At 50.9% G+C, this 26,215-nt stretch overlaps 40 non-coding genes across 40 annotated transcripts; all 40 read left to right on the top strand.

The window, feature by feature from the left end:
- Positions 1–94: 94 nt before the first annotated feature.
- TRNAG-GCC (transfer RNA glycine (anticodon GCC)) lies at positions 95–165 on the top strand. Its single transcript has one exon. It is a non-coding gene; the product is annotated as a tRNA-Gly (tRNA).
- Positions 166–506: 341 nt separating this feature from the next.
- TRNAG-CCC (transfer RNA glycine (anticodon CCC)) lies at positions 507–577 on the top strand. Its single transcript has one exon. It is a non-coding gene; the product is annotated as a tRNA-Gly (tRNA).
- Positions 578–1,553: 976 nt separating this feature from the next.
- TRNAG-CCC (transfer RNA glycine (anticodon CCC)) lies at positions 1,554–1,624 on the top strand. The gene has a single exon. It is a non-coding gene; the product is annotated as a tRNA-Gly (tRNA).
- A 555-nt stretch (positions 1,625–2,179) lies between these two features.
- Positions 2,180–2,250, top strand: TRNAG-GCC (transfer RNA glycine (anticodon GCC)). Its single transcript has one exon. It is a non-coding gene; the product is annotated as a tRNA-Gly (tRNA).
- A 350-nt stretch (positions 2,251–2,600) lies between these two features.
- Positions 2,601–2,671, top strand: TRNAG-CCC (transfer RNA glycine (anticodon CCC)). Its single transcript has one exon. It is a non-coding gene; the product is annotated as a tRNA-Gly (tRNA).
- A 565-nt stretch (positions 2,672–3,236) lies between these two features.
- TRNAG-GCC (transfer RNA glycine (anticodon GCC)) lies at positions 3,237–3,307 on the top strand. Its single transcript has one exon. It is a non-coding gene; the product is annotated as a tRNA-Gly (tRNA).
- Positions 3,308–3,648: 341 nt separating this feature from the next.
- TRNAG-CCC (transfer RNA glycine (anticodon CCC)) lies at positions 3,649–3,719 on the top strand. The gene has a single exon. It is a non-coding gene; the product is annotated as a tRNA-Gly (tRNA).
- Positions 3,720–4,870: 1,151 nt separating this feature from the next.
- Positions 4,871–4,941, top strand: TRNAG-GCC (transfer RNA glycine (anticodon GCC)). The gene has a single exon. It is a non-coding gene; the product is annotated as a tRNA-Gly (tRNA).
- A 976-nt stretch (positions 4,942–5,917) lies between these two features.
- On the top strand, positions 5,918–5,988 carry TRNAG-GCC (transfer RNA glycine (anticodon GCC)). The gene has a single exon. It is a non-coding gene; the product is annotated as a tRNA-Gly (tRNA).
- Positions 5,989–6,338: 350 nt separating this feature from the next.
- Positions 6,339–6,409, top strand: TRNAG-CCC (transfer RNA glycine (anticodon CCC)). Its single transcript has one exon. It is a non-coding gene; the product is annotated as a tRNA-Gly (tRNA).
- A 565-nt stretch (positions 6,410–6,974) lies between these two features.
- On the top strand, positions 6,975–7,045 carry TRNAG-GCC (transfer RNA glycine (anticodon GCC)). Its single transcript has one exon. It is a non-coding gene; the product is annotated as a tRNA-Gly (tRNA).
- A 349-nt stretch (positions 7,046–7,394) lies between these two features.
- Positions 7,395–7,465, top strand: TRNAG-CCC (transfer RNA glycine (anticodon CCC)). Its single transcript has one exon. It is a non-coding gene; the product is annotated as a tRNA-Gly (tRNA).
- A 555-nt stretch (positions 7,466–8,020) lies between these two features.
- On the top strand, positions 8,021–8,091 carry TRNAG-GCC (transfer RNA glycine (anticodon GCC)). The gene has a single exon. It is a non-coding gene; the product is annotated as a tRNA-Gly (tRNA).
- A 350-nt stretch (positions 8,092–8,441) lies between these two features.
- TRNAG-CCC (transfer RNA glycine (anticodon CCC)) lies at positions 8,442–8,512 on the top strand. The gene has a single exon. It is a non-coding gene; the product is annotated as a tRNA-Gly (tRNA).
- A 555-nt stretch (positions 8,513–9,067) lies between these two features.
- On the top strand, positions 9,068–9,138 carry TRNAG-GCC (transfer RNA glycine (anticodon GCC)). Its single transcript has one exon. It is a non-coding gene; the product is annotated as a tRNA-Gly (tRNA).
- Positions 9,139–9,488: 350 nt separating this feature from the next.
- TRNAG-CCC (transfer RNA glycine (anticodon CCC)) lies at positions 9,489–9,559 on the top strand. Its single transcript has one exon. It is a non-coding gene; the product is annotated as a tRNA-Gly (tRNA).
- A 565-nt stretch (positions 9,560–10,124) lies between these two features.
- On the top strand, positions 10,125–10,195 carry TRNAG-GCC (transfer RNA glycine (anticodon GCC)). Its single transcript has one exon. It is a non-coding gene; the product is annotated as a tRNA-Gly (tRNA).
- A 349-nt stretch (positions 10,196–10,544) lies between these two features.
- Positions 10,545–10,615, top strand: TRNAG-CCC (transfer RNA glycine (anticodon CCC)). Its single transcript has one exon. It is a non-coding gene; the product is annotated as a tRNA-Gly (tRNA).
- Positions 10,616–11,170: 555 nt separating this feature from the next.
- On the top strand, positions 11,171–11,241 carry TRNAG-GCC (transfer RNA glycine (anticodon GCC)). The gene has a single exon. It is a non-coding gene; the product is annotated as a tRNA-Gly (tRNA).
- A 350-nt stretch (positions 11,242–11,591) lies between these two features.
- On the top strand, positions 11,592–11,662 carry TRNAG-CCC (transfer RNA glycine (anticodon CCC)). Its single transcript has one exon. It is a non-coding gene; the product is annotated as a tRNA-Gly (tRNA).
- Positions 11,663–12,217: 555 nt separating this feature from the next.
- TRNAG-GCC (transfer RNA glycine (anticodon GCC)) lies at positions 12,218–12,288 on the top strand. The gene has a single exon. It is a non-coding gene; the product is annotated as a tRNA-Gly (tRNA).
- Positions 12,289–12,637: 349 nt separating this feature from the next.
- TRNAG-CCC (transfer RNA glycine (anticodon CCC)) lies at positions 12,638–12,708 on the top strand. The gene has a single exon. It is a non-coding gene; the product is annotated as a tRNA-Gly (tRNA).
- Positions 12,709–13,684: 976 nt separating this feature from the next.
- TRNAG-CCC (transfer RNA glycine (anticodon CCC)) lies at positions 13,685–13,755 on the top strand. Its single transcript has one exon. It is a non-coding gene; the product is annotated as a tRNA-Gly (tRNA).
- A 555-nt stretch (positions 13,756–14,310) lies between these two features.
- Positions 14,311–14,381, top strand: TRNAG-GCC (transfer RNA glycine (anticodon GCC)). The gene has a single exon. It is a non-coding gene; the product is annotated as a tRNA-Gly (tRNA).
- Positions 14,382–14,731: 350 nt separating this feature from the next.
- Positions 14,732–14,802, top strand: TRNAG-CCC (transfer RNA glycine (anticodon CCC)). Its single transcript has one exon. It is a non-coding gene; the product is annotated as a tRNA-Gly (tRNA).
- A 565-nt stretch (positions 14,803–15,367) lies between these two features.
- Positions 15,368–15,438, top strand: TRNAG-GCC (transfer RNA glycine (anticodon GCC)). Its single transcript has one exon. It is a non-coding gene; the product is annotated as a tRNA-Gly (tRNA).
- A 341-nt stretch (positions 15,439–15,779) lies between these two features.
- TRNAG-CCC (transfer RNA glycine (anticodon CCC)) lies at positions 15,780–15,850 on the top strand. The gene has a single exon. It is a non-coding gene; the product is annotated as a tRNA-Gly (tRNA).
- A 1,151-nt stretch (positions 15,851–17,001) lies between these two features.
- TRNAG-GCC (transfer RNA glycine (anticodon GCC)) lies at positions 17,002–17,072 on the top strand. The gene has a single exon. It is a non-coding gene; the product is annotated as a tRNA-Gly (tRNA).
- Positions 17,073–18,058: 986 nt separating this feature from the next.
- Positions 18,059–18,129, top strand: TRNAG-GCC (transfer RNA glycine (anticodon GCC)). Its single transcript has one exon. It is a non-coding gene; the product is annotated as a tRNA-Gly (tRNA).
- A 1,563-nt stretch (positions 18,130–19,692) lies between these two features.
- Positions 19,693–19,763, top strand: TRNAG-GCC (transfer RNA glycine (anticodon GCC)). Its single transcript has one exon. It is a non-coding gene; the product is annotated as a tRNA-Gly (tRNA).
- A 350-nt stretch (positions 19,764–20,113) lies between these two features.
- Positions 20,114–20,184, top strand: TRNAG-CCC (transfer RNA glycine (anticodon CCC)). The gene has a single exon. It is a non-coding gene; the product is annotated as a tRNA-Gly (tRNA).
- Positions 20,185–20,749: 565 nt separating this feature from the next.
- TRNAG-GCC (transfer RNA glycine (anticodon GCC)) lies at positions 20,750–20,820 on the top strand. Its single transcript has one exon. It is a non-coding gene; the product is annotated as a tRNA-Gly (tRNA).
- A 341-nt stretch (positions 20,821–21,161) lies between these two features.
- Positions 21,162–21,232, top strand: TRNAG-CCC (transfer RNA glycine (anticodon CCC)). Its single transcript has one exon. It is a non-coding gene; the product is annotated as a tRNA-Gly (tRNA).
- A 1,151-nt stretch (positions 21,233–22,383) lies between these two features.
- TRNAG-GCC (transfer RNA glycine (anticodon GCC)) lies at positions 22,384–22,454 on the top strand. Its single transcript has one exon. It is a non-coding gene; the product is annotated as a tRNA-Gly (tRNA).
- A 350-nt stretch (positions 22,455–22,804) lies between these two features.
- Positions 22,805–22,875, top strand: TRNAG-CCC (transfer RNA glycine (anticodon CCC)). Its single transcript has one exon. It is a non-coding gene; the product is annotated as a tRNA-Gly (tRNA).
- A 555-nt stretch (positions 22,876–23,430) lies between these two features.
- TRNAG-GCC (transfer RNA glycine (anticodon GCC)) lies at positions 23,431–23,501 on the top strand. Its single transcript has one exon. It is a non-coding gene; the product is annotated as a tRNA-Gly (tRNA).
- A 350-nt stretch (positions 23,502–23,851) lies between these two features.
- On the top strand, positions 23,852–23,922 carry TRNAG-CCC (transfer RNA glycine (anticodon CCC)). Its single transcript has one exon. It is a non-coding gene; the product is annotated as a tRNA-Gly (tRNA).
- Positions 23,923–24,487: 565 nt separating this feature from the next.
- TRNAG-GCC (transfer RNA glycine (anticodon GCC)) lies at positions 24,488–24,558 on the top strand. The gene has a single exon. It is a non-coding gene; the product is annotated as a tRNA-Gly (tRNA).
- A 341-nt stretch (positions 24,559–24,899) lies between these two features.
- On the top strand, positions 24,900–24,970 carry TRNAG-CCC (transfer RNA glycine (anticodon CCC)). Its single transcript has one exon. It is a non-coding gene; the product is annotated as a tRNA-Gly (tRNA).
- Positions 24,971–26,121: 1,151 nt separating this feature from the next.
- On the top strand, positions 26,122–26,192 carry TRNAG-GCC (transfer RNA glycine (anticodon GCC)). The gene has a single exon. It is a non-coding gene; the product is annotated as a tRNA-Gly (tRNA).
- The last annotated feature ends 23 nt before the right edge of the window (positions 26,193–26,215 follow it).

Genomic DNA, 26,215 nt, shown 5'->3' with positions numbered 1-26,215 from the left:
GCGCCATCCTCATGTCACTGCAGTGCTCTGTTAAATCAGCTGCTCTGGGCTGCAATGGTCCAGAGCACTGTAGCGCCAGTGTGCAGCATGTAAGGCATTGGTGGTTCAGTGGTAGAATTCTCGCCTGCCACGCGGGAGGCCCGGGTTCGATTCCCGGCCAATGCATGAGCGTTTTGCACATGTACCTTTCGTTGACTTTGAAGCATCGTGAAAAGGAAGAGACCGAACAAAAAAACAAGCCTTGCTTGCCTTATTTCTGCTACTAGCGATCACTCTGCTGATCCCTTTTAGTAGAAGGGGCCGCTGCGCCTTGACTGGAAGCAGGGCAATCTCAGATTATGCAAACAGCTCATAGAGGCCCAGCCCGAGTAGGTGCCAGTCTCACACGTCTGCAAAGGCCTTCAATGAGGCTTTCAGCAGAAGTCAAGAGTTTACGAGTGACCATTCGCATGGAACTGGCAGGTGTGTTAAATCAAGCGCTCTACCGCAGTAATGCTGCTTGTCAGGCATTGGTAGTTCAGTGGTAGAATTCTCGCTTCCCAAGCGGGAGGCCCGGGTTCGATTCCCGGCCAATGCATGGCACTTTTGTAGACGTGTCTCTTGATATTTTAAAAGGCATGGGAAAAGAAAAATGGAAACGGTAGATAAGATGATTGCATTGCTTGTCTGTTTTCTGCGCAAAGAAAGCACTCTGCTGCCCTCTTTTAGCAGAAGATGGAACTGCAGTTTCAACTTAAGGCGGGAAACCTTCTATTATGCAAATAATTCCCAGAAGACCCCAGAAGCCCAGATTGAAAGGGTGTCAGCCTCGTGTGGCTGCAAAGATATCCCCTGAGTCCTGCAGTAGAAGTCTGGCTTTCCTGAGGCACGGTGCTCAGGGAACTGCACTCAGAGTAGCGACCCATACAAAGGCCACCCTCATCTACCAGTGTGCTTGCCTCTGTCCACTTTTCCTGTCTATAGAACCTGGCCGTTCGTGGCCAAGTGAGTGAGAAGGACTGCCAGGGCAGCGCAGCTCCCATTCACCCACCGGAGCTGGCGCCATCCTCATGTCACTGCAGTGCTCTGTTAAATCAGCTGCTCTGGGCTGCAATGGTCCAGAGCACTGTAGCGCCAGTGTGCAGCATGTAAGGCATTGGTGGTTCAGTGGTAGAATTCTCACCTGCCACGCGGGAGGCCCGGGTTCGATTCCCGGCCAATGCATGAGCGTTTTGCACATGTACCTTTCGTTGACTTTGAAGCATCGTGAAAAGGAAGAGATCAAACAAAAAAACAAGCCTTGATTGCCTTGCTTGCCTTATTTCTGCTACTAGCGATCACTCTGCTGATCCCTTTTAGTAGAAGGGGCCGCTGCGCCTTGACTGGAAGCAGGGCAATCTCAGATTATGCAAACAGCTCATAGAGGCCCAGCCCGAGTAGGTGCCAGTCTCACACGTCTGCAAAGGCCTTCAATGAGGCTTTCAGCAGAAGTCAAGAGTTTACGAGTGACCATTCGCATGGAACTGGCAGGTGTGTTAAATCAAGCGCTCTACCGCAGTAATGCTGCTTGTCAAGCATTGGTAGTTCAGTGGTAGAATTCTCGCTTCCCAAGCGGGAGGCCCGGGTTCGATTCCCGGCCAATGCATGGCACTTTTGTAGACGTGTCTCTTGATATTTTAAAAGGCATGGGAAAAGAAAAATGGAAACGGTAGATAAGATGATTGCATTGCTTGTCTGTTTTCTGCGCAAAGAAAGCACTCTGCTGCCCTCTTTTAGCAGAAGATGGAACTGCAGTTTCAACTTAAGGCGGGAAACCTTCTATTATGCAAATAATTCCCAGAAGACCCCAGAAGCAGAGATTGAAAGGGTGTCAGCCTCGTGTGGCTGCAAAGATATCCCCTGAGTCCTGCAGTAGAAGTCTGGCTTTCCTGAGGCACGGTGCTCAGGGAACTGCACTCAGAGTAGCGACCCATACAAAGGCCACCCTCATCTACCAGTGTGCTTGCCTCTGTCCACTTTTCCTGTCTATAGAACCTGGCCGTTCGTGGCCAAGTGAGTGAGAAGGACTGCCAGGGCAGCGCAGCTCCCATTCACCCACCGGAGCTGGCGCCATCCTCATGTCACTGCAGTGCTCTGTTAAATCAGCTGCTCTGGGCTGCAATGGTCCAGAGCACTGTAGCGCCAGTGTGCAGCATGTAAGGCATTGGTGGTTCAGTGGTAGAATTCTCGCCTGCCACGCGGGAGGCCCGGGTTCGATTCCCGGCCAATGCATGAGCGTTTTGCACATGTACCTTTCGTTGACTTTGAAGCATCGTGAAAAGGAAGAGATCAAACAAAAAAACAAGCCTTGATTGCCTTGCTTGCCTTATTTCTGCTACTAGCGATCACTCTGCTGATCCCTTTTAGTAGAAGGGGCCGCTGCGCCTTGACTGGAAGCAGGGCAATCTCAGATTATGCAAACAGCTCATAGAGGCCCAGCTCGAGTAGGTGCCAGTCTCACACGTCTGCAAAGGCCTTCAATGAGGCTTTCAGCAGAAGTCAAGAGTTTACGAGTGACCATTCGCATGGAACTGGCAGGTGTGTTAAATCAAGCGCTCTACCGCAGTAATGCTGCTTGTCAAGCATTGGTAGTTCAGTGGTAGAATTCTCGCTTCCCAAGCGGGAGGCCCGGGTTCGATTCCCGGCCAATGCATGGCACTTTTGTAGACGTGTCTCTTGATATTTTAAAAGGCATGGGAAAAGAAAAATGGAAACGGTAGATAAGATGATTGCATTGCTTGTCTGTTTTCTGCGCAAAGAAAGCACTCTGCTGCCCTCTTTTAGCAGAAGATGGAACTGCAGTTTCAACTTAAGGCGGGAAACCTTCTATTATGCAAATAATTCCCAGAAGACCCCAGAAGCCCAGATTGAAAGGGTGTCAGCCTCGTGTGGCTGCAAAGATATCCACTGAGTCCTGCAGTAGAAGTCTGGCTTTCCTGAGGCACGGTGCTCAGGGAACTGCACTCAGAGTAGCGACCCATACAAAGGCCACCCTCATCTACCAGTGTGCTTGCCTCTGTCCACTTTTCCTGTCTATAGAAACTGGCCGTTCGTGGCCGTTCGTGGCCAAGTGAGTGAGAAGGACTGCCAGGGCAGCGCAGCTCCCATTCACCCACCGGAGCTGGCGCCATCCTCATGTCACTGCAGTGCTCTGTTAAATCAGCTGCTCTGGGCTGCAATGGTCCAGAGCACTGTAGCACCAGTGTGCAGCATGTAAGGCATTGGTGGTTCAGTGGTAGAATTCTCGCCTGCCACGCGGGAGGCCCGGGTTCGATTCCCGGCCAATGCATGAGCGTTTTGCACATGTACCTTTCGTTGACTTTGAAGCATCGTGAAAAGGAAGAGACCGAACAAAAAAACAAGCCTTGCTTGCCTTATTTCTGCTACTAGCGATCACTCTGCTGATCCCTTTTAGTAGAAGGGGCCGCTGCGCCTTGACTGGAAGCAGGGCAATCTCAGATTATGCAAACAGCTCATAGAGGCCCAGCCCGAGTAGGTGCCAGTCTCACACGTCTGCAAAGGCCTTCAATGAGGCTTTCAGCAGAAGTCAAGAGTTTACGAGTGACCATTCGCATGGAACTGGCAGGTGTGTTAAATCAAGCGCTCTACCGCAGTAATGCTGCTTGTCAGGCATTGGTAGTTCAGTGGTAGAATTCTCGCTTCCCAAGCGGGAGGCCCGGGTTCGATTCCCGGCCAATGCATGGCACTTTTGTAGACGTGTCTCTTGATATTTTAAAAGGCATGGGAAAAGAAAAATGGAAACGGTAGATAAGATGATTGCATTGCTTGTCTGTTTTCTGCGCAAAGAAAGCACTCTGCTGCCCTCTTTTAGCAGAAGATGGAACTGCAGTTTCAACTTAAGGCGGGAAACCTTCTATTATGCAAATAATTCCCAGAAGACCCCAGAAGCCCAGATTGAAAGGGTGTCAGCCTCGTGTGGCTGCAAAGATATCCCCTGAGTCCTGCGGTAGAAGTCTGGCTTTCCTGAGGCACGGTGCTCAGGGAACTGCACTCAGAGTAGCGACCCATACAAAGGCCACCCTCATCTACCAGTGTGCTTGCCTCTGTCCACTTTTCCTGTCTATAGAACCTGGCCGTTCGTGGCCGTTCTGCAAAGGCCTTCAATGAGGCTTTCAGCAGAAGTCAAGAGTTTACGAGTGACCATTCGCATGGAACTGGCAGGTGTGTTAAATCAAGCGCTCTACCGCAGTAATGCTGCTTGTCAGGCATTGGTAGTTCAGTGGTAGAATTCTCGCTTCCCAAGCGGGAGGCCCGGGTTCCATTCCTGGCCAATGCATGGCACTTTTGTAGACGTGTCTCTTGATATTTTAAAAGGCATGGGAAAAGAAAAATGGAAACGGTAGATAAGATGATTGCATTGCTTGTCTGTTTTCTGCGCAAAGAAAGCACTCTGCTGCCCTCTTTTAGCAGAAGATGGAACTGCAGTTTCAACTTAAGGCGGGAAACCTTCTATTATGCAAATAATTCCCAGAAGACCCCAGAAGCCCAGATTGAAAGGGTGTCAGCCTCGTGTGGCTGCAAAGATATCCCCTGAGTCCTGCGGTAGAAGTCTGGCTTTCCTGAGGCACGGTGCTCAGGGAACTGCATCCAGAGTAGCGACCCATACAAAGGCCACCCTCATCTACCAGTGTGCTTGCCTCTGTCCACTTTTCCTGTCTATAGAACCTGGCCGTTCGTGGCCAAGTGAGTGAGAAGGACTGCCAGGGCAGCGCAGCTCCCATTCACCCACCGGAGCTGGCGCCATCCTCATGTCACTGCAGTGCTCTGTTAAATCAGCTGCTCTGGGCTGCAATGGTCCAGAGCACTGTAGCGCCAGTGTGCAGCATGTAAGGCATTGGTGGTTCAGTGGTAGAATTCTCGCCTGCCACGCGGGAGGCCCGGGTTCGATTCCCGGCCAATGCATGAGCATTTTGCACATGTACCTTTCGTTGACTTTGAAGCATCGTGAAAAGGAAGAGATCAAACAAAAAAACAAGCCTTGATCGCCTTGCTTGCCTTATTTCTGCTACTAGCGATCACTCTGCTGATCCCTTTTAGTAGAAGGGGCCGCTGCGCCTTGACTGGAAGCAGGGCAATCTCAGATTATGCAAACAGCTCATAGAGGCCCAGCTCGAGTAGGTGCCAGTCTCACACGTCTGCAAAGGCCTTCAATGAGGCTTTCAGCAGAAGTCAAGAGTTTACGAGTGACCATTCGCATGGAACTGGCAGGTGTGTTAAATCAAGCGCTCTACCGCAGTAATGCTGCTTGTCAAGCATTGGTAGTTCAGTGGTAGAATTCTCGCTTCCCAAGCGGGAGGCCCGGGTTCGATTCCCAGCCAATGCATGGCACTTTTGTAGACGTGTCTCTTGATATTTTAAAAGGCATGGGAAAAGAAAAATGGAAACGGTAGATAAGATGATTGCATTGCTTGTCTGTTTTCTGCGCAAAGAAAGCACTCTGCTGCCCTCTTTTAGCAGAAGATGGAACTGCAGTTTCAACTTAAGGCGGGAAACCTTCTATTATGCAAATAATTCCCAGAAGACCCCAGAAGCCCAGATTGAAAGGGTGTCAGCCTCGTGTGGCTGCAAAGATATCCCCTGAGTCCTGCAGTAGAAGTCTGGCTTTCCTGAGGCACGGTGCTCAGGGAACTGCACTCAGAGTAGCGACCCATACAAAGGCCACCCTCATCTACCAGTGTGCTTGCCTCTGTCCACTTTTCCTGTCTATAGAACCTGGCCGTTCGTGGCCAAGTGAGTGAGAAGGACTGCCAGGGCAGCGCAGCTCCCATTCACCCACCGGAGCTGGCGCCATCCTCATGTCACTGCAGTGCTCTGTTAAATCAGCTGCTCTGGGCTGCAATGGTCCAGAGCACTGTAGCGCCAGTGTGCAGCATGTAAGGCATTGGTGGTTCAGTGGTAGAATTCTCGCCTGCCACGCGGGAGGCCCGGGTTCGATTCCCGGCCAATGCATGAGCGTTTTGCACATGTACCTTTCGTTGACTTTGAAGCATCGTGAAAAGGAAGAGATCAAACAAAAAAACAAGCCTTGATTGCCTTGCTTGCCTTATTTCTGCTACTAGCGATCACTCTGCTGATCCCTTTTAGTAGAAGGGGCCGCTGCGCCTTGACTGGAAGCAGGGAAATCTCAGATTATGCAAACAGCTCATAGAGGCCCAGCTCGAGTAGGTGCCAGTCTCACACGTCTGCAAAGGCCTTCAATGAGGCTTTCAGCAGAAGTCAAGAGTTTACGAGTGACCATTCGCATGGAACTGGCAGGTGTGTTAAATCAAGCGCTCTACCGCAGTAATGCTGCTTGTCAAGCATTGGTAGTTCAGTGGTAGAATTCTCGCTTCCCAAGCGGGAGGCCCGGGTTCGATTCCCGGCCAATGCATGGCACTTTTGTAGACGTGTCTCTTGATATTTTAAAAGGCATGGGAAAAGAAAAATGGAAACGGTAGATAAGATGATTGCATTGCTTGTCTGTTTTCTGCGCAAAGAAAGCACTCTGCTGCCCTCTTTTAGCAGAAGATGGAACTGCAGTTTCAACTTAAAGCGGGAAACCTTCTATTATGCAAATAATTCCCAGAAGACCCCAGAAGCCCAGATTGAAAGGGTGTCAGCCTCGTGTGGCTGCAAAGATATCCACTGAGTCCTGCAGTAGAAGTCTGGCTTTCCTGAGGCACGGTGCTCAGGGAACTGCACTCAGAGTAGCGACCCATACAAAGGCCACCCTCATCTACCAGTGTGCTTGCCTCTGTCCACTTTTCCTGTCTATAGAAACTGGCCGTTCGTGGCCGTTCGTGGCCAAGTGAGTGAGAAGGACTGCCAGGGCAGCGCAGCTCCCATTCACCCACCGGAGCTGGCGCCATCCTCATGTCACTGCAGTGCTCTGTTAAATCAGCTGCTCTGGGCTGCAATGCTCCAGAGCACTGTAGCGCCAGTGTGCAGCATGTAAGGCATTGGTGGTTCAGTGGTAGAATTCTCGCCTGCCACGCGGGAGGCCCGGGTTCGATTCCCGGCCAATGCATGAGCTTTTTGCACATGTACCTTTCGTTGACTTTGAAGCATCGTGAAAAGGAAGAGACGGAACAAAAAAACAAGCCTTGATTGCCTTGCTTGCCTTATTTCTGCTACTAGCGATCACTCTGCTGATCCCTTTTAGTAGAAGGGGCCGCTGCGCCTTGACTGGAAGCAGGGCAATCTCAGATTATGAAACAGCTCATAGAGGCCCAGCCCGAGTAGGTGCCAGTCTCACACGTCTGCAAAGGCCTTCAATGAGGCTTTCAGCAGAAGTCAAGAGTTTACGAGTGACCATTCGCATGGAACTGGCAGGTGTGTTAAATCAAGCGCTCTACCGCAGTAATGCTGCTTGTCAGGCATTGGTAGTTCAGTGGTAGAATTCTCGCTTCCCAAGCGGGAGGCCCGGGTTCGATTCCCGGCCAATGCATGGCACTTTTGTAGACGTGTCTCTTGATATTTTAAAAGGCATGGGAAAAGAAAAATGGAAACGGTAGATAAGATGATTGCATTGCTTGTCTGTTTTCTGCGCAAAGAAAGCACTCTGCTGCCCTCTTTTAGCAGAAGATGGAACTGCAGTTTCAACTTAAGGCGGGAAACCTTCTATTATGCAAATAATTCCCAGAAGACCCCAGAAGCCCAGATTGAAAGGGTGTCAGCCTCGTGTGGCTGCAAAGATATCCCCTGAGTCCTGCAGTAGAAGTCTGGCTTTCCTGAGGCACGGTGCTCAGGGAACTGCATCCAGAGTAGCGACCCATACAAAGGCCACCCTCATCTACCAGTGTGCTTGCCTCTGTCCACTTTTCCTGTCTATAGAACCTGGCCGTTCGTGGCCAAGTGAGTGAGAAGGACTGCCAGGGCAGCGCAGCTCCCATTCACCCACCGGAGCTGGCGCCATCCTCATGTCACTGCAGTGCTCTGTTAAATCAGCTGCTCTGGGCTGCAATGCTCCAGAGCACTGTAGCGCCAGTGTGCAGCATGTAAGGCATTGGTGGTTCAGTGGTAGAATTCTCGCCTGCCACGCGGGAGGCCCGGGTTCGATTCCCGGCCAATGCATGAGCGTTTTGCACATGTACCTTTCGTTGACTTTGAAGCATCGTGAAAAGGAAGAGACCGAACAAAAAAACAAGCCTTGATTGCCTTGCTTGCCTTATTTCTGCTACTAGCGATCACTCTGCTGATCCCTTTTAGTAGAAGGGGCCGCTGCGCCTTGACTGGAAGCAGGGCAATCTCAGATTATGCAAACAGCTCATAGAGGCCCAGCCCGAGTAGGTGCCAGTCTCACACGTCTGCAAAGGCCTTCAATGAGGCTTTCAGCAGAAGTCAAGAGTTTACGAGTGACCATTCGCATGGAACTGGCAGGTGTGTTAAATCAAGCGCTCTACCGCAGTAATGCTGCTTGTCAGGCATTGGTAGTTCAGTGGTAGAATTCTCGCTTCCCAAGCGGGAGGCCCGGGTTCGATTCCCGGCCAATGCATGGCACTTTTGTAGACGTGTCTCTTGATATTTTAAAAGGCATGGGAAAAGAAAAATGGAAACGGTAGATAAGATGATTGCATTGCTTGTCTGTTTTCTGCGCAAAGAAAGCACTCTGCTGCCCTCTTTTAGCAGAAGATGGAACTGCAGTTTCAACTTAAGGCGGGAAACCTTCTATTATGCAAATAATTCCCAGAAGACCCCAGAAGCCCAGATTGAAAGGGTGTCAGCCTCGTGTGGCTGCAAAGATATCCCCTGAGTCCTGCAGTAGAAGTCTGGCTTTCCTGAGGCACGGTGCTCAGGGAACTGCACTCAGAGTAGCGACCCATACAAAGGCCACCCTCATCTACCAGTGTGCTTGCCTCTGTCCACTTTTCCTGTCTATAGAACCTGGCCGTTCGTGGCCAAGTGAGTGAGAAGGACTGCCAGGGCAGCGCAGCTCCCATTCACCCACCGGAGCTGGCGCCATCCTCATGTCACTGCAGTGCTCTGTTAAATCAGCTGCTCTGGGCTGCAATGGTCCAGAGCACTGTAGCGCCAGTGTGCAGCATGTAAGGCATTGGTGGTTCAGTGGTAGAATTCTCGCCTGCCACGCGGGAGGCCCGGGTTCGATTCCCGGCCAATGCATGAGCGTTTTGCACATGTACCTTTCGTTGACTTTGAAGCATCGTGAAAAGGAAGAGATCAAACAAAAAAACAAGCCTTGATTGCCTTGCTTGCCTTATTTCTGCTACTAGCGATCACTCTGCTGATCCCTTTTAGTAGAAGGGGCCGCTGCGCCTTGACTGGAAGCAGGGAAATCTCAGATTATGCAAACAGCTCATAGAGGCCCAGCTCGAGTAGGTGCCAGTCTCACACGTCTGCAAAGGCCTTCAATGAGGCTTTCAGCAGAAGTCAAGAGTTTACGAGTGACCATTCGCATGGAACTGGCAGGTGTGTTAAATCAAGCGCTCTACCGCAGTAATGCTGCTTGTCAAGCATTGGTAGTTCAGTGGTAGAATTCTCGCTTCCCAAGCGGGAGGCCCGGGTTCGATTCCCGGCCAATGCATGGCACTTTTGTAGACGTGTCTCTTGATATTTTAAAAGGCATGGGAAAAGAAAAATGGAAACGGTAGATAAGATGATTGCATTGCTTGTCTGTTTTCTGCGCAAAGAAAGCACTCTGCTGCCCTCTTTTAGCAGAAGATGGAACTGCAGTTTCAACTTAAGACGGGAAACCTTCTATTATGCAAATAATTCCCAGAAGACCCCAGAAGCCCAGATTGAAAGGGTGTCAGCCTCGTGTGGCTGCAAAGATATCCACTGAGTCCTGCAGTAGAAGTCTGGCTTTCCTGAGGCACGGTGCTCAGGGAACTGCACTCAGAGTAGCGACCCATACAAAGGCCACCCTCATCTACCAGTGTGCTTGCCTCTGTCCACTTTTCCTGTCTATAGAAACTGGCCGTTCGTGGCCGTTCGTGGCCAAGTGAGTGAGAAGGACTGCCAGGGCAGCGCAGCTCCCATTCACCCACCGGAGCTGGCGCCATCCTCATGTCACTGCAGTGCTCTGTTAAATCAGCTGCTCTGGGCTGCAATGCTCCAGAGCACTGTAGCGCCAGTGTGCAGCATGTAAGGCATTGGTGGTTCAGTGGTAGAATTCTCGCCTGCCACGCGGGAGGCCCGGGTTCGATTCCCGGCCAATGCATGAGCGTTTTGCACATGTACCTTTCGTTGACTTTGAAGCATCGTGAAAAGGAAGAGACGGAACAAAAAAACAAGCCTTGATTGCCTTGCTTGCCTTATTTCTGCTACTAGCGATCACTCTGCTGATCCCTTTTAGTAGAAGGGGCCGCTGCGCCTTGACTGGAAGCAGGGCAATCTCAGATTATGAAACAGCTCATAGAGGCCCAGCCCGAGTAGGTGCCAGTCTCACACGTCTGCAAAGGCCTTCAATGAGGCTTTCAGCAGAAGTCAAGAGTTTACGAGTGACCATTCGCATGGAACTGGCAGGTGTGTTAAATCAAGCGCTCTACCGCAGTAATGCTGCTTGTCAGGCATTGGTAGTTCAGTGGTAGAATTCTCGCTTCCCAAGCGGGAGGCCCGGGTTCGATTCCCGGCCAATGCATGGCACTTTTGTAGACGTGTCTCTTGATATTTTAAAAGGCATGGGAAAAGAAAAATGGAAACGTTAGATAAGATGATTGCATTGCTTGTCTGTTTTCTGCGCAAAGAAAGCACTCTGCTGCCCTCTTTTAGCAGAAGATGGAACTGCAGTTTCAACTTAAGGCGGGAAACCTTCTATTATGCAAATAATTCCCAGAAGACCCCAGAAGCCCAGATTGAAAGGGTGTCAGCCTCGTGTGGCTGCAAAGATATCCCCTGAGTCCTGCAGTAGAAGTCTGGCTTCCCTGAGGCACGGTGCTCAGGGAACTGCATCCAGAGTAGCGACCCATACAAAGGCCACCCTCATCTACCAGTGTGCTTGCCTCTGTCCACTTTTCCTGTCTATAGAACCTGGCCGTTCGTGGCCAAGTGAGTGAGAAGGACTGCCAGGGCAGCGCAGCTCCCATTCACCCACCGGAGCTGGCGCCATCCTCATGTCACTGCAGTGCTCTGTTAAATCAGCTGCTCTGGGCTGCAATGCTCCAGAGCACTGTAGCGCCAGTGTGCAGCATGTAAGGCATTGGTGGTTCAGTGGTAGAATTCTCGCCTGCCACGCGGGAGGCCCGGGTTCGATTCCCGGCCAATGCATGAGCGTTTTGCACATGTACCTTTCGTTGACTTTGAAGCATCGTGAAAAGGAAGAGACCGAACAAAAAAACAAGCCTTGATTGCCTTGCTTGCCTTATTTCTGCTACTAGCGATCACTCTGCTGATCCCTTTTAGTAGAAGGGGCCGCTGCGCCTTGACTGGAAGCAGGGCAATCTCAGATTATGCAAACAGCTCATAGAGGCCCAGCCCGAGTAGGTGCCAGTCTCACACGTCTGCAAAGGCCTTCAATGAGGCTTTCAGCAGAAGTCAAGAGTTTACGAGTGACCATTCGCATGGAACTGGCAGGTGTGTTAAATCAAGCGCTCTACCGCAGTAATGCTGCTTGTCAGGCATTGGTAGTTCAGTGGTAGAATTCTCGCTTCCCAAGCGGGAGGCCCGGGTTCGATTCCCGGCCAATGCATGGCACTTTTGTAGACGTGTCTCTTGATATTTTAAAAGGCATGGGAAAAGAAAAATGGAAACGGTAGATAAGATGATTGCATTGCTTGTCTGTTTTCTGCGCAAAGAAAGCACTCTGCTGCCCTCTTTTAGCAGAAGATGGAACTGCAGTTTCAACTTAAGGCGGGAAACCTTCTATTATGCAAATAATTCCCAGAAGACCCCAGAAGCCCAGATTGAAAGGGTGTCAGCCTCGTGTGGCTGCAAAGATATCCCCTGAGTCCTGCAGTAGAAGTCTGGCTTTCCTGAGGCACGGTGCTCAGGGAACTGCACTCAGAGTAGCGACCCATACAAAGGCCACCCTCATCTACCAGTGTGCTTGCCTCTGTCCACTTTTCCTGTCTATAGAACCTGGCCGTTCGTGGCCAAGTGAGTGAGAAGGACTGCCAGGGCAGCGCAGCTCCCATTCACCCACCGGAGCTGGCGCCATCCTCATGTCACTGCAGTGCTCTGTTAAATCAGCTGCTCTGGGCTGCAATGGTCCAGAGCACTGTAGCGCCAGTGTGCAGCATGTAAGGCATTGGTGGTTCAGTGGTAGAATTCTCGCCTGCCACGCGGGAGGCCCGGGTTCGATTCCCGGCCAATGCATGAGCGTTTTGCACATGTACCTTTCGTTGACTTTGAAGCATCGTGAAAAGGAAGAGACGGAACAAAAAAACAAGCCTTGATTGCCTTGCTTGCCTTATTTCTGCTACTAGCGATCACTCTGCTGATCCCTTTTAGTAGAAGGGGCCGCTGCGCCTTGACTGGAAGCAGGGCAATCTCAGATTATGAAACAGCTCATAGAGGCCCAGCCCGAGTAGGTGCCAGTCTCACACGTCTGCAAAGGCCTTCAATGAGGCTTTCAGCAGAAGTCAAGAGTTTACGAGTGACCATTCGCATGGAACTGGCAGGTGTGTTAAATCAAGCGCTCTACCGCAGTAATGCTGCTTGTCAGGCATTGGTAGTTCAGTGGTAGAATTCTCGCTTCCCAAGCGGGAGGCCCGGGTTCGATTCCCGGCCAATGCATGGCACTTTTGTAGACGTGTCTCTTGATATTTTAAAAGGCATGGGAAAAGAAAAATGGAAACGGTAGATAAGATGATTGCATTGCTTGTCTGTTTTCTGCGCAAAGAAAGCACTCTGCTGCCCTCTTTTAGCAGAAGATGGAACTGCAGTTTCAACTTAAGGCGGGAAACCTTCTATTATGCAAATAATTCCCAGAAGACCCCAGAAGCCCAGATTGAAAGGGTGTCAGCCTCGTGTGGCTGCAAAGATATCCCCTGAGTCCTGCAGTAGAAGTCTGGCTTTCCTGAGGCACGGTGCTCAGGGAACTGCATCCAGAGTAGCGACCCATACAAAGGCCACCCTCATCTACCAGTGTGCTTGCCTCTGTCCACTTTTCCTGTCTATAGAACCTGGCCGTTCGTGGCCAAGTGAGTGAGAAGGACTGCCAGGGCAGCGCAGCTCCCATTCACCCACCGGAGCTGGCGCCATCCTCATGTCACTGCAGTGCTCTGTTAAATCAGCTGCTCTGGGCTGCAATGCTCCAGAGCACTGTAGCGCCAGTGTGCAGCATGTAAGGCATTGGTGGTTCAGTGGTAGAATTCTCGCCTGCCACGTGGGAGGCCCGGGTTCGATTCCCGGCCAATGCATGAGCGTTTTGCACATGTACCTTTCGTTGACTTTGAAGCATCGTGAAAAGGAAGAGACCGAACAAAAAAACAAGCCTTGATTGCCTTGCTTGCCTTATTTCTGCTACTAGCGATCACTCTGCTGATCCCTTTTAGTAGAAGGGGCCGCTGCGCCTTGACTGGAAGCAGGGCAATCTCAGATTATGCAAACAGCTCATAGAGGCCCAGCCCGAGTAGGTGCCAGTCTCACACGTCTGCAAAGGCCTTCAATGAGGCTTTCAGCAGAAGTCAAGAGTTTACGAGTGACCATTCGCATGGAACTGGCAGGTGTGTTAAATCAAGCGCTCTACCGCAGTAATGCTGCTTGTCAGGCATTGGTAGTTCAGTGGTAGAATTCTCGCTTCCCAAGCGGGAGGCCCGGGTTCGATTCCCGGCCAATGCATGGCACTTTTGTAGACGTGTCTCTTGATATTTTAAAAGGCATGGGAAAAGAAAAATGGAAACGGTAGATAAGATGATTGCATTGCTTGTCTGTTTTCTGCGCAAAGAAAGCACTCTGCTGCCCTCTTTTAGCAGAAGATGGAACTGCAGTTTCAACTTAAGGCGGGAAACCTTCTATTATGCAAATAATTCCCAGAAGACCCCAGAAGCCCAGATTGAAAGGGTGTCAGCCTCGTGTGGCTGCAAAGATATCCCCTGAGTCCTGCAGTAGAAGTCTGGCTTTCCTGAGGCACGGTGCTCAGGGAACTGCACTCAGAGTAGCGACCCATACAAAGGCCACCCTCATCTACCAGTGTGCTTGCCTCTGTCCACTTTTCCTGTCTATAGAACCTGGCCGTTCGTGGCCAAGTGAGTGAGAAGGACTGCCAGGGCAGCGCAGCTCCCATTCACCCACCGGAGCTGGCGCCATCCTCATGTCACTGCAGTGCTCTGTTAAATCAGCTGCTCTGGGCTGCAATGGTCCAGAGCACTGTAGCGCCAGTGTGCAGCATGTAAGGCATTGGTGGTTCAGTGGTAGAATTCTCGCCTGCCACGCGGGAGGCCCGGGTTCGATTCCCGGCCAATGCATGAGCGTTTTGCACATGTACCTTTCGTTGACTTTGAAGCATCGTGAAAAGGAAGAGATCAAACAAAAAAACAAGCCTTGATTGCCTTGCTTGCCTTATTTCTGCTACTAGCGATCACTCTGCTGATCCCTTTTAGTAGAAGGGGCCCTTGCGCCTTGACTGGAAGCAGGGCAATCTCAGATTATGCAAACAGCTCATAGAGGCCCAGCCCGAGTAGGTGCCAGTCTCACACGTCTGCAAAGGCCTTCAATGAGGCTTTCAGCAGAAGTCAAGAGTTTACGAGTGACCATTCGCATGGAACTGGCAGGTGTGTTAAATCAAGCGCTCTACCGCAGTAATGCTGCTTGTCAAGCATTGGTAGTTCAGTGGTAGAATTCTCGCTTCCCAAGCGGGAGGCCCGGGTTCGATTCCCGGCCAATGCATGGCACTTTTGTAGACGTGTCTCTTGATATTTTAAAAGGCATGGGAAAAGAAAAATGGAAACGGTAGATAAGATGATTGCATTGCTTGTCTGTTTTCTGCGCAAAGAAAGCACTCTGCTGCCCTCTTTTAGCAGAAGATGGAACTGCAGTTTCAACTTAAGGCGGGAAACCTTCTATTATGCAAATAATTCCCAGAAGACCCCAGAAGCCCAGATTGAAAGGGTGTCAGCCTCGTGTGGCTGCAAAGATATCCACTGAGTCCTGCAGTAGAAGTCTGGCTTTCCTGAGGCACGGTGCTCAGGGAACTGCACTCAGAGTAGCGACCCATACAAAGGCCACCCTCATCTACCAGTGTGCTTGCCTCTGTCCACTTTTCCTGTCTATAGAAACTGGCCGTTCGTGGCCGTTCGTGGCCAAGTGAGTGAGAAGGACTGCCAGGGCAGCGCAGCTCCCATTCACCCACCGGAGCTGGCGCCATCCTCATGTCACTGCAGTGCTCTGTTAAATCAGCTGCTCTGGGCTGCAATGGTCCAGAGCACTGTAGCGCCAGTGTGCAGCATGTAAGGCATTGGTGGTTCAGTGGTAGAATTCTCGCCTGCCACGCGGGAGGCCCGGGTTCGATTCCCGGCCAATGCATGAGCGTTTTGCACATGTACCTTTCGTTGACTTTGAAGCATCGTGAAAAGGAAGAGACCGAACAAAAAAACAAGCCTTGCTTGCCTTATTTCTGCTACTAGCGATCACTCTGCTGATCCCTTTTAGTAGAAGGGGCCGCTGCGCCTTGACTGGAAGCAGGGCAATCTCAGATTATGCAAACAGCTCATAGAGGCCCAGCCCGAGTAGGTGCCAGTCTCACACGTCTGCAAAGGCCTTCAATGAGGCTTTCAGCAGAAGTCAAGAGTTTACGAGTGACCATTCGCATGGAACTGGCAGGTGTGTTAAATCAAGCGCTCTACCGCAGTAATGCTGCTTGTCAGGCATTGGTAGTTCAGTGGTAGAATTCTCGCTTCCCAAGCGGGAGGCCCGGGTTCGATTCCCGGCCAATGCATGGCACTTTTGTAGACGTGTCTCTTGATATTTTAAAAGGCATGGGAAAAGAAAAATGGAAACGGTAGATAAGATGATTGCATTGCTTGTCTGTTTTCTGCGCAAAGAAAGCACTCTGCTGCCCTCTTTTAGCAGAAGATGGAACTGCAGTTTCAACTTAAGGCGGGAAACCTTCTATTATGCAAATAATTCCCAGAAGACCCCAGAAGCCCAGATTGAAAGGGTGTCAGCCTCGTGTGGCTGCAAAGATATCCCCTGAGTCCTGCGGTAGAAGTCTGGCTTTCCTGAGGCACGGTGCTCAGGGAACTGCACTCAGAGTAGCGACCCATACAAAGGCCACCCTCATCTACCAGTGTGCTTGCCTCTGTCCACTTTTCCTGTCTATAGAACCTGGCCGTTCGTGGCCGTTCTGCAAAGGCCTTCAATGAGGCTTTCAGCAGAAGTCAAGAGTTTACGAGTGACCATTCGCATGGAACTGGCAGGTGTGTTAAATCAAGCGCTCTACCGCAGTAATGCTCCTTGTCAGGCATTGGTAGTTCAGTGGTAGAATTCTCGCTTCCCAAGCGGGAGGCCCGGGTTCCATTCCTGGCCAATGCATGGCACTTTTGTAGACGTGTCTCTTGATATTTTAAAAGGCATGGGAAAAGAAAAATGGAAACGGTAGATAAGATGATTGCATTGCTTGTCTGTTTTCTGCGCAAAGAAAGCACTCTGCTGCCCTCTTTTAGCAGAAGATGGAACTGCAGTTTCAACTTAAGGCGGGAAACCTTCTATTATGCAAATAATTCCCAGAAGACCCCAGAAGCCCAGATTGAAAGGGTGTCAGCCTCGTGTGGCTGCAAAGATATCCCCTGAGTCCTGCGGTAGAAGTCTGGCTTTCCTGAGGCACGGTGCTCAGGGAACTGCATCCAGAGTAGCGACCCATACAAAGGCCACCCTCATCTACCAGTGTGCTTGCCTCTGTCCACTTTTCCTGTCTATAGAACCTGGCCGTTCGTGGCCAAGTGAGTGAGAAGGACTGCCAGGGCAGCGCAGCTCCCATTCACCCACCGGAGCTGGCGCCATCCTCATGTCACTGCAGTGCTCTGTTAAATCAGCTGCTCTGGGCTGCAATGGTCCAGAGCACTGTAGCGCCAGTATGCAGCATGTAAGGCATTGGTGGTTCAGTGGTAGAATTCTCGCCTGCCACGCGGGAGGCCCGGGTTCGATTCCCGGCCAATGCATGAGCATTTTGCACATGTACCTTTCGTTGACTTTGAAGCATCGTGAAAAGGAAGAGATCAAACAAAAAAACAAGCCTTGATCGCCTTGCTTGCCTTATTTCTGCTACTAGCGATCACTCTGCTGATCCCTTTTAGTAGAAGGGGCCGCTGCGCCTTGACTGGAAGCAGGGCAATCTCAGATTATGCAAACAGCTCATAGAGGCCCAGCTCGAGTAGGTGCCAGTCTCACACGTCTGCAAAGGCCTTCAATGAGGCTTTCAGCAGAAGTCAAGAGTTTACGAGTGACCATTCGCATGGAACTGGCAGGTGTGTTAAATCAAGCGCTCTACCGCAGTAATGCTGCTTGTCAAGCATTGGTAGTTCAGTGGTAGAATTCTCGCTTCCCAAGCGGGAGGCCCGGGTTCGATTCCCAGCCAATGCATGGCACTTTTGTAGACGTGTCTCTTGATATTTTAAAAGGCATGGGAAAAGAAAAATGGAAACGGTAGATAAGATGATTGCATTGCTTGTCTGTTTTCTGCGCAAAGAAAGCACTCTGCTGCCCTCTTTTAGCAGAAGATGGAACTGCAGTTTCAACTTAAGGCGGGAAACCTTCTATTATGCAAATAATTCCCAGAAGACCCCAGAAGCCCAGTTTGAAAGGGTGTCAGCCTCGTGTGGCTGCAAAGATATCCACTGAGTCCTGCAGTAGAAGTCTGGCTTTCCTGAGGCACGGTGCTCAGGGAACTGCACTCAGAGTAGCGACCCATACAAAGGCCACCCTCATCTACCAGTGTGCTTGCCTCTGTCCACTTTTCCTGTCTATAGAACCTGGCCGTTCGTGGCCGTTCGTGGCCAAGTGAGTGAGAAGGACTGCCAGGGCAGCGCAGCTCCCATTCACCCACCGGAGCTGGCGCCATCCTCATGTCACTGCAGTGCTCTGTTAAATCAGCTGCTCTGGGCTGCAATGGTCCAGAGCACTGTAGCGCCAGTGTGCAGCATGTAAGGCATTGGTGGTTCAGTGGTAGAATTCTCGCCTGCCACGCGGGAGGCCCGGGTTCGATTCCCGGCCAATGCATGAGCGTTTTGCACATGTACCTTTCGTTGACTTTGAAGCATCGTGAAAAGGAAGAGACCGAACAAAAAAACAAGCCTTGCTTGCCTTATTTCTGCTACTAGCGATCACTCTGCTGATCCCTTTTAGTAGAAGGGGCCGCTGCGCCTTGACTGGAAGCAGGGCAATCTCAGATTATGCAAACAGCTCATAGAGGCCCAGCCCGAGTAGGTGCCAGTCTCACACGTCTGCAAAGGCCTTCAATGAGGCTTTCAGCAGAAGTCAAGAGTTTACGAGTGACCATTCGCATGGAACTGGCAGGTGTGTTAAATCAAGCGCTCTACCGCAGTAATGCTGCTTGTCAGGCATTGGTAGTTCAGTGGTAGAATTCTCGCTTCCCAAGCGGGAGGCCCGGGTTCGATTCCCAGCCAATGCATGGCACTTTTGTAGACGTGTCTCTTGATATTTTAAAAGGCATGGGAAAAGAAAAATGGAAACGGTAGATAAGATGATTGCATTGCTTGTCTGTTTTCTGCGCAAAGAAAGCACTCTGCTGCCCTCTTTTAGCAGAAGATGGAACTGCAGTTTCAACTTAAGGCGGGAAACCTTCTATTATGCAAATAATTCCCAGAAGACCCCAGAAGCCCAGATTGAAAGGGTGTCAGCCTCGTGTGGCTGCAAAGATATCCCCTGAGTCCTGCAGTAGAAGTCTGGCTTTCCTGAGGCACGGTGCTCAGGGAACTGCACTCAGAGTAGCGACCCATACAAAGGCCACCCTCATCTACCAGTGTGCTTGCCTCTGTCCACTTTTCCTGTCTATAGAACCTGGCCGTTCGTGGCCGTTCTGCAAAGGCCTTCAATGAGGCTTTCAGCAGAAGTCAAGAGTTTACGAGTGACCATTCGCATGGAACTGGCAGGTGTGTTAAATCAAGCGCTCTACCGCAGTAATGCTGCTTGTCAGGCATTGGTAGTTCAGTGGTAGAATTCTCGCTTCCCAAGCGGGAGGCCCGGGTTCCATTCCTGGCCAATGCATGGCACTTTTGTAGACGTGTCTCTTGATATTTTAAAAGGCATGGGAAAAGAAAAATGGAAACGGTAGATAAGATGATTGCATTGCTTGTCTGTTTTCTGCGCAAAGAAAGCACTCTGCTGCCCTCTTTTAGCAGAAGATGGAACTGCAGTTTCAACTTAAGGCGGGAAACCTTCTATTATGCAAATAATTCCCAGAAGACCCCAGAAGCCCAGATTGAAAGGGTGTCAGCCTCGTGTGGCTGCAAAGATATCCCCTGAGTCCTGCGGTAGAAGTCTGGCTTTCCTGAGGCACGGTGCTCAGGGAACTGCATCCAGAGTAGCGACCCATACAAAGGCCACCCTCATCTACCAGTGTGCTTGCCTCTGTCCACTTTTCCTGTCTATAGAACCTGGCCGTTCGTGGCCAAGTGAGTGAGAAGGACTGCCAGGGCAGCGCAGCTCCCATTCACCCACCGGAGCTGGCGCCATCCTCATGTCACTGCAGTGCTCTGTTAAATCAGCTGCTCTGGGCTGCAATGGTCCAGAGCACTGTAGCGCCAGTGTGCAGCATGTAAGGCATTGGTGGTTCAGTGGTAGAATTCTCGCCTGCCACGCGGGAGGCCCGGGTTCGATTCCCGGCCAATGCATGAGCGTTTTGCACATGTACCTTTCGTTGACTTTGAAGCATCGTGAAAAGGAAGAGATCAAACAAAAAAACAAGCCTTGATCGCCTTGCTTGCCTTATTTCTGCTACTAGCGATCACTCTGCTGATCCCTTTTAGTAGAAGGGGCCGCTGCGCCTTGACTGGAAGCAGGGCAATCTCAGATTATGCAAACAGCTCATAGAGGCCCAGCTCGAGTAGGTGCCAGTCTCACACGTCTGCAAAGGCCTTCAATGAGGCTTTCAGCAGAAGTCAAGAGTTTACGAGTGACCATTCGCATGGAACTGGCAGGTGTGTTAAATCAAGCGCTCTACCGCAGTAATGCTGCTTGTCAAGCATTGGTAGTTCAGTGGTAGAATTCTCGCTTCCCAAGCGGGAGGCCCGGGTTCGATTCCCGGCCAATGCATGGCACTTTTGTAGACGTGTCTCTTGATATTTTAAAAGGCATGGGAAAAGAAAAATGGAAACGGTAGATAAGATGATTGCATTGCTTGTCTGTTTTCTGCGCAAAGAAAGCACTCTGCTGCCCTCTTTTAGCAGAAGATGGAACTGCAGTTTCAACTTAAAGCGGGAAACCTTCTATTATGCAAATAATTCCCAGAAGACCCCAGAAGCCCAGATTGAAAGGGTGTCAGCCTCGTGTGGCTGCAAAGATATCCACTGAGTCCTGCAGTAGAAGTCTGGCTTTCCTGAGGCACGGTGCTCAGGGAACTGCACTCAGAGTAGCGACCCATACAAAGGCCACCCTCATCTACCAGTGTGCTTGCCTCTGTCCACTTTTCCTGTCTATAGAAACTGGCCGTTCGTGGCCGTTCGTGGCCAAGTGAGTGAGAAGGACTGCCAGGGCAGCGCAGCTCCCATTCACCCACCGGAGCTGGCGCCATCCTCATGTCACTGCAGTGCTCTGTTAAATCAGCTGCTCTGGGCTGCAATGGTCCAGAGCACTGTAGCGCCAGTGTGCAGCATGTAAGGCATTGGTGGTTCAGTGGTAGAATTCTCGCCTGCCACGCGGGAGGCCCGGGTTCGATTCCCGGCCAATGCATGAGCGTTTTGCACATGTACCTTTCGTTGACTTTGAAGCATCGTGAAAAGGAAGAGACCGAACAAAAAAACAAGCCTTGCTTGCCTTATTTCTGCTACTAGCGATCACTCTGCTGATCCCTTTTAGTAGAAGGGGCCGCTGCGCCTTGACTGGAAGCAGGGCAATCTCAGATTATGCAAACAGCTCATAGAGGCCCAGCCCGAGTAGGTGCCAGTCTCACACGTCTGCAAAGGCCTTCAATGAGGCTTTCAGCAGAAGTCAAGAGTTTACGAGTGACCATTCGCATGGAACTGGCAGGTGTGTTAAATCAAGCGCTCTACCGCAGTAATGCTGCTTGTCAGGCATTGGTAGTTCAGTGGTAGAATTCTCGCTTCCCAAGCGGGAGGCCCGGGTTCGATTCCCGGCCAATGCATGGCACTTTTGTAGACGTGTCTCTTGATATTTTAAAAGGCATGGGAAAAGAAAAATGGAAACGGTAGATAAGATGATTGCATTGCTTGTCTGTTTTCTGCGCAAAGAAAGCACTCTGCTGCCCTCTTTTAGCAGAAGATGGAACTGCAGTTTCAACTTAAGGCGGGAAACCTTCTATTATGCAAATAATTCCCAGAAGACCCCAGAAGCCCAGATTGAAAGGGTGTCAGCCTCGTGTGGCTGCAAAGATATCCCCTGAGTCCTGCGGTAGAAGTCTGGCTTTCCTGAGGCACGGTGCTCAGGGAACTGCACTCAGAGTAGCGACCCATACAAAGGCCACCCTCATCTACCAGTGTGCTTGCCTCTGTCCACTTTTCCTGTCTATAGAACCTGGCCGTTCGTGGCCGTTCTGCAAAGGCCTTCAATGAGGCTTTCAGCAGAAGTCAAGAGTTTACGAGTGACCATTCGCATGGAACTGGCAGGTGTGTTAAATCAAGCGCTCTACCGCAGTAATGCTGCTTGTCAGGCATTGGTAGTTCAGTGGTAGAATTCTCGCTTCCCAAGCGGGAGGCCCGGGTTCCATTCCTGGCCAATGCATGGCACTTTTGTAGACGTGTCTCTTGATATTTTAAAAGGCATGGGAAAAGAAAAATGGAAACGGTAGATAAGATGATTGCATTGCTTGTCTGTTTTCTGCGCAAAGAAAGCACTCTGCTGCCCTCTTTTAGCAGAAGATGGAACTGCAGTTTCAACTTAAGGCGGGAAACCTTCTATTATGCAAATAATTCCCAGAAGACCCCAGAAGCCCAGATTGAAAGGGTGTCAGCCTCGTGTGGCTGCAAAGATATCCCCTGAGTCCTGCGGTAGAAGTCTGGCTTTCCTGAGGCACGGTGCTCAGGGAACTGCATCCAGAGTAGCGACCCATACAAAGGCCACCCTCATCTACCAGTGTGCTTGCCTCTGTCCACTTTTCCTGTCTATAGAACCTGGCCGTTCGTGGCCAAGTGAGTGAGAAGGACTGCCAGGGCAGCGCAGCTCCCATTCACCCACCGGAGCTGGCGCCATCCTCATGTCACTGCAGTGCTCTGTTAAATCAGCTGCTCTGGGCTGCAATGGTCCAGAGCACTGTAGCGCCAGTGTGCAGCATGTAAGGCATTGGTGGTTCAGTGGTAGAATTCTCGCCTGCCACGCGGGAGGCCCGGGTTCGATTCCCGGCCAATGCATGAGCATTTTGCACATGTACCTTTCGTTGACTTTGAAGCATCGTGAAAAGGAAGAGATCAAACAAAAAAACAAGCCTTGATCGCCTTGCTTGCCTTATTTCTGCTACTAGCGATCACTCTGCTGATCCCTTTTAGTAGAAGGGGCCGCTGCGCCTTGACTGGAAGCAGGGCAATCTCAGATTATGCAAACAGCTCATAGAGGCCCAGCTCGAGTAGGTGCCAGTCTCACACGTCTGCAAAGGCCTTCAATGAGGCTTTCAGCAGAAGTCAAGAGTTTACGAGTGACCATTCGCATGGAACTGGCAGGTGTGTTAAATCAAGCGCTCTACCGCAGTAATGCTGCTTGTCAAGCATTGGTAGTTCAGTGGTAGAATTCTCGCTTCCCAAGCGGGAGGCCCGGGTTCGATTCCCGGCCAATGCATGGCACTTTTGTAGACGTGTCTCTTGATATTTTAAAAGGCATGGGAAAAGAAAAATGGAAACGGTAGATAAGATGATTGCATTGCTTGTCTGTTTTCTGCGCAAAGAAAGCACTCTGCTGCCCTCTTTTAGCAGAAGATGGAACTGCAGTTTCAACTTAAGGCGGGAAACCTTCTATTATGCAAATAATTCCCAGAAGACCCCAGAAGCCCAGATTGAAAGGGTGTCAGCCTCGTGTGGCTGCAAAGATATCCCCTGAGTCCTGCGGTAGAAGTCTGGCTTTCCTGAGGCACGGTGCTCAGGGAACTGCATCCAGAGTAGCGACCCATACAAAGGCCACCCTCATCTACCAGTGTGCTTGCCTCTGTCCACTTTTCCTGTCTATAGAACCTGGCCGTTCGTGGCCAAGTGAGTGAGAAGGACTGCCAGGGCAGCGCAGCTCCCATTCACCCACCGGAGCTGGCGCCATCCTCATGTCACTGCAGTGCTCTGTTAAATCAGCTGCTCTGGGCTGCAATGGTCCAGAGCACTGTAGCGCCAGTGTGCAGCATGTAAGGCATTGGTGGTTCAGTGGTAGAATTCTCGCCTGCCACGCGGGAGGCCCGGGTTCGATTCCCGGCCAATGCATGAGCGTTTTGCACATGTACCTTTCGTTGACTTTGAAGCATCGTGAAAAGGAAGAGATCAAACAAAAAAACAAGCCTTGATCGCCTTGCTTGCCTTATTTCTGCTACTAGCGATCACTCTGCTGATCCCTTTTAGTAGAAGGGGCCGCTGCGCCTTGACTGGAAGCAGGGCAATCTCAGATTATGCAAACAGCTCATAGAGGCCCAGCTCGAGTAGGTGCCAGTCTCACACGTCTGCAAAGGCCTTCAATGAGGCTTTCAGCAGAAGTCAAGAGTTTACGAGTGACCATTCGCATGGAACTGGCAGGTGTGTTAAATCAAGCGCTCTACCGCAGTAATGCTGCTTGTCAAGCATTGGTAGTTCAGTGGTAGAATTCTCGCTTCCCAAGCGGGAGGCCCGGGTTCGATTCCCGGCCAATGCATGGCACTTTTGTAGACGTGTCTCTTGATATTTTAAAAGGCATGGGAAAAGAAAAATGGAAACGGTAGATAAGATGATTGCATTGCTTGTCTGTTTTCTGCGCAAAGAAAGCACTCTGCTGCCCTCTTTTAGCAGAAGATGGAACTGCAGTTTCAACTTAAAGCGGGAAACCTTCTATTATGCAAATAATTCCCAGAAGACCCCAGAAGCCCAGATTGAAAGGGTGTCAGCCTCGTGTGGCTGCAAAGATATCCACTGAGTCCTGCAGTAGAAGTCTGGCTTTCCTGAGGCACGGTGCTCAGGGAACTGCACTCAGAGTAGCGACCCATACAAAGGCCACCCTCATCTACCAGTGTGCTTGCCTCTGTCCACTTTTCCTGTCTATAGAAACTGGCCGTTCGTGGCCGTTCGTGGCCAAGTGAGTGAGAAGGACTGCCAGGGCAGCGCAGCTCCCATTCACCCACCGGAGCTGGCGCCATCCTCATGTCACTGCAGTGCTCTGTTAAATCAGCTGCTCTGGGCTGCAATGGTCCAGAGCACTGTAGCGCCAGTGTGCAGCATGTAAGGCATTGGTGGTTCAGTGGTAGAATTCTCGCCTGCCACGCGGGAGGCCCGGGTTCGATTCCCGGCCAATGCATGAGCGTTTTGCACATGTACCTTTCGTTGACTTTGAAGCATCGTGAAAAGGAAGAGACCGAACAAAAAAACAAGCCTTGCTTGCCTTATTTCTGCTACTAGCGATCACTCTGCTGATCCCTTTTAGTAGAAGGGGCCGCTGCGCCTTGACTGGAAGCAGGGCAATCTCAGATTATGCAAACAGCTCATAGAGGCCCAGCCCGAGTAGGTGCCAGTCTCACACGTCTGCAAAGGCCTTCAATGAGGCTTTCAGCAGAAGTCAAGAGTTTACGAGTGACCATTCGCATGGAACTGGCAGGTGTGTTAAATCAAGCGCTCTACCGCAGTAATGCTGCTTGTCAGGCATTGGTAGTTCAGTGGTAGAATTCTCGCTTCCCAAGCGGGAGGCCCGGGTTCGATTCCCGGCCAATGCATGGCACTTTTGTAGACGTGTCTCTTGATATTTTAAAAGGCATGGGAAAAGAAAAATGGAAACGGTAGATAAGATGATTGCATTGCTTGTCTGTTTTCTGCGCAAAGAAAGCACTCTGCTGCCCTCTTTTAGCAGAAGATGGAACTGCAGTTTCAACTTAAGGCGGGAAACCTTCTATTATGCAAATAATTCCCAGAAGACCCCAGAAGCCCAGATTGAAAGGGTGTCAGCCTCGTGTGGCTGCAAAGATATCCCCTGAGTCCTGCAGTAGAAGTCTGGCTTTCCTGAGGCACGGTGCTCAGGGAACTGCACTCAGAGTAGCGACCCATACAAAGGCCACCCTCATCTACCAGTGTGCTTGCCTCTGTCCACTTTTCCTGTCTATAGAACCTGGCCGTTCGTGGCCGTTCTGCAAAGGCCTTCAATGAGGCTTTCAGCAGAAGTCAAGAGTTTACGAGTGACCATTCGCATGGAACTGGCAGGTGTGTTAAATCAAGCGCTCTACCGCAGTAATGCTGCTTGTCAGGCATTGGTAGTTCAGTGGTAGAATTCTCGCTTCCCAAGCGGGAGGCCCGGGTTCCATTCCTGGCCAATGCATGGCACTTTTGTAGACGTGTCTCTTGATATTTTAAAAGGCATGGGAAAAGAAAAATGGAAACGGTAGATAAGATGATTGCATTGCTTGTCTGTTTTCTGCGCAAAGAAAGCACTCTGCTGCCCTCTTTTAGCAGAAGATGGAACTGCAGTTTCAACTTAAGGCGGGAAACCTTCTATTATGCAAATAATTCCCAGAAGACCCCAGAAGCCCAGATTGAAAGGGTGTCAGCCTCGTGTGGCTGCAAAGATATCCCCTGAGTCCTGCGGTAGAAGTCTGGCTTTCCTGAGGCACGGTGCTCAGGGAACTGCATCCAGAGTAGCGACCCATACAAAGGCCACCCTCATCTACCAGTGTGCTTGCCTCTGTCCACTTTTCCTGTCTATAGAACCTGGCCGTTCGTGGCCAAGTGAGTGAGAAGGACTGCCAGGGCAGCGCAGCTCCCATTCACCCACCGGAGCTGGCGCCATCCTCATGTCACTGCAGTGCTCTGTTAAATCAGCTGCTCTGGGCTGCAATGGTCCAGAGCACTGTAGCGCCAGTGTGCAGCATGTAAGGCATTGGTGGTTCAGTGGTAGAATTCTCGCCTGCCACGCGGGAGGCCCGGGTTCGATTCCCGGCCAATGCATGAGCGTTTTGCACATGTACCTT

This window comes from Ambystoma mexicanum, chromosome 1p, assembly GCF_040938575.1.
Source record: "Ambystoma mexicanum isolate Mex_15411 chromosome 1p, UKY_AmexF1_1, whole genome shotgun sequence".
Taxonomy (NCBI): Eukaryota; Metazoa; Chordata; class Amphibia; order Caudata; family Ambystomatidae; genus Ambystoma; species Ambystoma mexicanum.
This window is presented reverse-complemented; position numbering and strand designations above follow the sequence as displayed.